We start from the raw sequence: 6263 nt of genomic DNA, 5'->3' as shown, positions 1-6263 counted from the left end.
AAAATTAGAATACACAATGGGACTATACTACCCTGAAAATTACTACAGTAAGAAAGTAAGATAATATCCTTGATATAGTAAAATAAGGAAATAAAGTGATAAAAAGGGTAATATTGAGTTATGTCAACATTGGGAAGTATATAATGACATATTAATTCAAGAAAAGATTAAATTGCAAAAGTGAGAAAAGTTTTGTTGCCCAAGAGTAAATACCTCAAAATTTGAGGGGTTAAAGTATAAATACGAAAAAGTTGAAGGACCAATAGTGTAAATATTTTAAGTGTGGAATAATCTAGAAACTAAGGAAAATGGATGAATTAGAACCAAATTGTAAAGGTGAAGAATTTTGAGGGACTAAATTACAATTTTACCAAATTCAGTGATGACTCAAGGATGAAATTTCAAAAGATTGTAAAGGGCAAAATGGTCAAATAGAGAGAGAGAATTCTAGAAGGTAATGATGATGTTTGTGACATTTTTAATTAATTAATTAGATAAATGTTATTTAATTAATATTTTATTAAGATTTTTGGTATTATTTTATTATTAAATGATTAATATAAAAGGGAGGAAAGATGATGAAAAAATTATCATATTTCCATGCAACCAACGTTAGAAGAGAAGAGAAGAAAGAAAGTTTTGCTTTCTTTACTATTTGATCCTTTCACCAAAAATTCACTATTTTCACCTAGAAATCAAAAGAATTTCCATAGCTTCCAAGAGAGAAAAAGTAATAAGGAGACAATAGGGAGCTAGAATGTCAAGTTAGACTCAAGAAATAGAAGTTGGAGGAGAGAGAAAATCAAGTTAAAGATTGAAATCAATAGCACAAGGTAAGAACATCAAGATTTCAACATATTTTTAAGTTTGTTATTGTTGAAAAAGCATGGAAATGATGTTATAGTAGAGTTTTCTTAAATAAAGTCTTATGTTCTTGATATGTTAGTGAAGAGAAATAAGTGAAAATGATGGGAAATATTATAGAGAAAGGGAATTAGGGAGTTATAAACTTAGTAATCAACATCTTGCACTAAAACAGTTTTGGACAGCAGCAGTAGGTTAAATTTGAAAAATCACCATAAATTGTGGAAATCGAATTAGAGGATGAAAAAAATATGAAATTAAAGCTTATTAAGTCTAGTTTCTCATAGAAGAAACGGTGTAAGTAATGGAACTGTAAATCATGAGATATAATAAATTTTGTGAGATAACGTCAGAATAAATTCGGGTTCCCCTATTTTGATTTTGGAAAATCATCAAAAATTTAATAAAAATGATTAGAGGCTTAAATTTATATGTTTAAAATCCTGAATGAGTCTATTTCAATAGAAACAAACGGAAACATCATCTAAATTATGTACAAAGAGATAATTAATTTTTAGTGAAGAGGGGTCGGAATTGTCAAATAGTGAAACACGGGAAAATTTAAAGAATAAACTGTACTTATTGGGAAACCAAAAATTCTGAAAATCTTATGGTTAGAAGATATATGAGTCTAGTTTATAGGAATTTAGCGGATCTTAATTTGGAGTTCCGTAGCTCAACATATAAATGATTTAGTGACTATGACTCAAGTGGACAACTTTGAATTAATATATAAATAAATGGTGGAATTATAGAAAATATATGATTATTCAACTAGCATGAGTTTTCATTAAAATGATTAATTTCCATGTTTTAGGTTCAGGGACTAAATTGAATAAAAGTAATATTTTAAGGGTAAATTGGTAAAATGTCAAAAAGTGACCAAATTTCATGAAATGAATTTTTATTATTTAAATTAATAAATTGAATGAAATATTAATTTATATTAAGATTGGGTGGAAATTGAGGAAAATAGAAAATTACCAAAATGTCCCTAAATTTTGGTATTTCTGCAATTTAGCTTGGTAAGTTCGTGTAACTTGAATTATATTCTTAGATGATTGAAATATATATACTGGATTAAGAAATTGATTTGAATTGTGAACATAAGAAATTGTGAATTGAATGAAATGTAAATGAAGCTTTGAATTACATGAGTAAATATCGGGTCTCGTAGGCCCTATTTGTTATGAATATAATATTTTGAGGATATGTTGTAAAGAATTATAAAAGCACGTTAATAATTTAAAAGTTTTAATTCGGATGAAATTTTGTAACTCAGTTTAATACATATGCAAATGTATGTCTACTCGTAATGCCTTGTACCCTATTCCGGCGTCGAATATGGGTAAGGGGTGTTACAATGTGACATCGCCAGATTCGGTCATAACATTTAGACCAGGTTTGGGGTGTTATAGGGACGATTAGGACACTCTCAGATGTCAAGTATATACCTGATTTACGAAAGAATCTCATCTCCTTGAGTTTTTTAGACTTGAAAGGATGCAGAATCAACATCGAGTCAAGCGGCATTAAAGTATCTCGTGGAGCTCTCGTTTTATTAAAAGGTAAAAGAACTGGCAGTCTTTATATTCTGGAAGGTTCTATAGTGACCGGTGAAATCGAACGTCCCTCGTTCGTTACAGAGTCAAAGTCAACTCGTTTGGAGCGGAGACAACATGGTCATAGGAGGGAAAAATATATGACCGTTTTGTTGAAGAGAGGTTCTTTTTTGGATGCAGGTTTTGAAAAGTTAGGGCACTGTGTTCGTGAAAATCAGACCCGGATTAGTTTTGATTTGGCAGTGTAGAAGTCGATAGTTTTGATTTGGCAGTGTAGAAGTCGAAGGTTAGAAGTCGAAGATTAGACTCAGTTAATTCCCTGCATAGTTCAAGATAGGCTCGTGGCGGGCTTTGGCAAAGATGGCGTTGTAGAAATATGAGTCAAGGGGGAGATTTGTTAAGTATGACTCCTATTTTCAGTCAAATTTGAGAAATAATCTTCTAGTTAAACTCTGTTTATTTGTTTCAATCAAACACTGATTAGTTTAGATTATCTTATTATTATTTGACATATGAATTTAGCCTATAAATAGGCTCTTTTACAACCTTAGAAAAAACACACCATTTAGAGATTAGAACTCATAACACATTTAGAGAATTTTGTGTTTACGTTTTGAGGGTTCTTTGTTTTTTCGGGGTTTGGGGTTTAGTTTTTTCTCCATCTTTTGTACTCTTCGTTCTTTTTCCATTATAGTAAAATTATCTTTGCCCGTGGTTTTTATCCTCTTTGGAGGGGTTTTTCCATGTTAAATTTGTGTGTTCAATTTCTCAGTTTATTCCGCTATTTTTGTTACTTGTTGCTTAATTGGGTCGATTCCTAACATAGGTTCATGCTTGAATTGGGTGAAAGAAATGGCTTTATTTTGGACTATTTCTTGTCCACACAGCCAAAGACATGGGCGTGTGTCTCCTGTAGGTTTTAATGAGTTTTTTTGAAAGTCACACGGCCTGGCACACGGGCGCATGGCTTGTCCGTGTGACCCAATTTAAAGAGTTAGAGAGGCATGGTCACGAGCTGGGACACGACCATGTGTCCCTATTTCAAGTGTTACATGGCCTGAGACAGGGGCGTTATCTCAACTATGTGAGGCACACGGCCTGGCCATGCCGTCGTGTAACCTTTTGCAATGTGAATTTTTCCAACTTTTTCCTTAAGGTTTCATATGTTCCCAATTTAGTCCCGAATCATTTCTAAAGTATTTCTAAGGCCTCAAGGGCTCGAATAAGGCACAATATGCATGTGTTTAACTGAATTTTGCTATGATTATGAAATGTTTGGAAATTGATGATTTTAAGTTACGTTTTTATGGTAATGCTCTGTAACCCTATTTCGGCAATAGATATAGGTTAAGGGTGTTACACATTAGATTTATGGTTACACCTAAATCACATAATGCATTGCCTACATAATAATTTCTAATTGAGCAACAAATATTAAAACTCTATGGGTACTTCAATTTCGGTGGCAATTTGTTCATCAACATTGCTGTGCACCCTTCAATGAGAGCAACAGTTTCAAATTCCCCTAGTCTGTGCTTCTTTGACAATATGTCCTTCATGAACTTTACGTAATTGGGCATTTGCTCCAATGCTTCCACCAGTGGTATGTTGATATGAAGTTGTTTCAGGGCATCCAAGAATTTTTTGAATTGAAAATCTTGCTTTGACTTCTAAAATCTCTGATGTAAAGGTGGCAACGACCTTCCTTCAACTTGTTGAGGTTGTTTTTCCATGGCATTCTTATTGGCAACACGAGTTGGTTCTACTTCAACATTTTTTGTTTGCTCTTCTCAACTGTAGATTGCTCCACTACTAGTTCTTAATTCACCTTATGTGTGAAATCTGAGCTATCTTTTTCAACAGCGGCATCATTAACTACTCAAGGAAATTGAGAACCACTTCTGAGTTTGATGGCTTTTCAATGTTCCTTCCTTTGAGATCTTGAATTTTCAGTATCACTCATCAAAGCTTCTTGCTGTCTTGAGCTTAATGCACTGGCAATTTGCTCCACTTGGTTTTCTAAAGCCCTTAAAGATGCAGCTTGACTTTGTATTATAGCATCATTCTTGGCATGTATTCCTTCAATAAAGCTTCCATAGATAAAGATTATGATGAACTTTGCTGAACATTTTGTCATTGATTATAACTAGGTGGTGCACTTGTGGCATTCTCTTAAACAACATTAATGGAATTTCCCACTCCTTGATTACTCCAATTGAAATTAGAATATTGTTTCCATCCTGGATTGTATGTATGAGAATATGGGCAATTATTTCAATTTAAATTTCCCAAGTAATATACTGAAGCTAGGTTCGATGGGCATTCATAAAAAAACATGATCTTCCCCACAATAAACACATATCAATTATGTTGCTTTCATTTCCTGCACTACAGTTGGTCTCTTCAATGTTTCTTTTTTTTTTCTGAAACCGGTCTCTTCAATGTTTCAATCATATTAGTTAGGGGTGATACCTGAGCTGTTAATGAAGTGATCGCATCAAGCTCCATAGCTCCAGCAACTCTTCAACAGTACCTACTCTTGTAGTTTGATATTCATAATCATTGTTAGCTATCCTTTCCATAATCTCATATGCCTCATTATATGATTTATCTAGCAAATTCCCATTGGAAAATGCATCAACTACCATTCGTGTATGTGTATTCAGTCCATTATAAAACATTTCCATTTGTGTTTAATGTTGGAAACCATGCATCGAGCATTTTCTAATCAATTCCTTGAATCGCTCTCAATCTTCATACAATGTCTGATCTTCAGATTGCCAAAAAGATGTAATATCGTTCCTCAATTTGAGATTCATGTTTGGAACGTTGTAACACAATAAAAACCTTTGACAAAGTTCATTCCAAGATGCCACCGTTCCTGACGGTAAAGCATTCAACCATGCTTTGGCACGATCTCACAATGAGTAAGGAAATAGCTTGAGGCTTAGGGCATTTTTAGGAACACCGTACTTCTGGAATGAATCATAAACCTCCAGAAAGAGTTTTAAGTGCAGCCGTAGATCTTCAGTAGGTAATCCACTGAAGTATCGTATTGTTTGTAGCATTTCAAACATAACTGGTTTTAACTCAAAATGTTGAGCTTGAATATGTGGCCTAACAATCCCTACATTCAAATTCTCCAAGATTGGCACACTATGTTCTCTAATGGGTCTATCTCTATCATTTATCACACAAGGAATATCAACGCCCTTACCATTCATATGTAATGGATCCTCTCTGCCTAGATCATTTCCAATCCTTGTTATTTCTCGCAATTCTTTCTCCTTCTTCTCAAAGTTCTCTCAATTTCAAGATCAAAATAATACTATTCGTTCTTAGGAATACCTCTACTAATAAACTAGCAACAAAACTGAAAAAGAATTAAAATCAACTAAGTAAGCTCAAACTAACAAAATTAAATCGATAATAACAAACCAAAATTCACCTATTTACTGATCCCTGGTAACAACGCCGAAAACTTGTCGCGTGTGAATATGTAATGCAAATGTGCAAGTATACACATTGAATCAAGTAATAGAGTGATAAGTGAGATCATCTCTATAGGGATCGAAATAGGTAAAAATATGGTTCAATTATTACTATAAACTATACTAATTAGGCTTATGGAAAAGTAAACAGAATAGTGATTTGAAGTGAAGTATTAATGTATGAAATATAAAAATTAAATAATGAATAAAATGTTGTGGCAATTCTACGAGACAAAGTTGAGAGGATTGATATTGTTGAATGGGAAGGTTGGAATTACCTGGATTATATCTTAATAACATAATAATGTCCTGGAAAAATCATGATCAAATTACTGCTCAAAGTAAA

General features: G+C 33.1%; 1 non-coding gene across 1 annotated transcript; it reads left to right on the top strand.

The window, feature by feature from the left end:
• Nucleotides 1-5129: 5129 nt before the first annotated feature.
• On the top strand, nt 5130-5236 carry LOC128042180 (small nucleolar RNA R71). Its single transcript, XR_008197386.1, has one exon. It is a non-coding gene; the product is annotated as a small nucleolar RNA R71 (small nucleolar RNA).
• The last annotated feature ends 1027 nt before the right edge of the window (nt 5237-6263 follow it).

This window comes from Gossypium raimondii, chromosome 6, assembly GCF_025698545.1.
Source record: "Gossypium raimondii isolate GPD5lz chromosome 6, ASM2569854v1, whole genome shotgun sequence".
In the NCBI taxonomy this organism is placed as follows: Eukaryota; Viridiplantae; Streptophyta; class Magnoliopsida; order Malvales; family Malvaceae; genus Gossypium; species Gossypium raimondii.
Note: the sequence above shows the minus strand (reverse complement) of the source record. Positions and strands in the feature narration are given on the sequence as shown.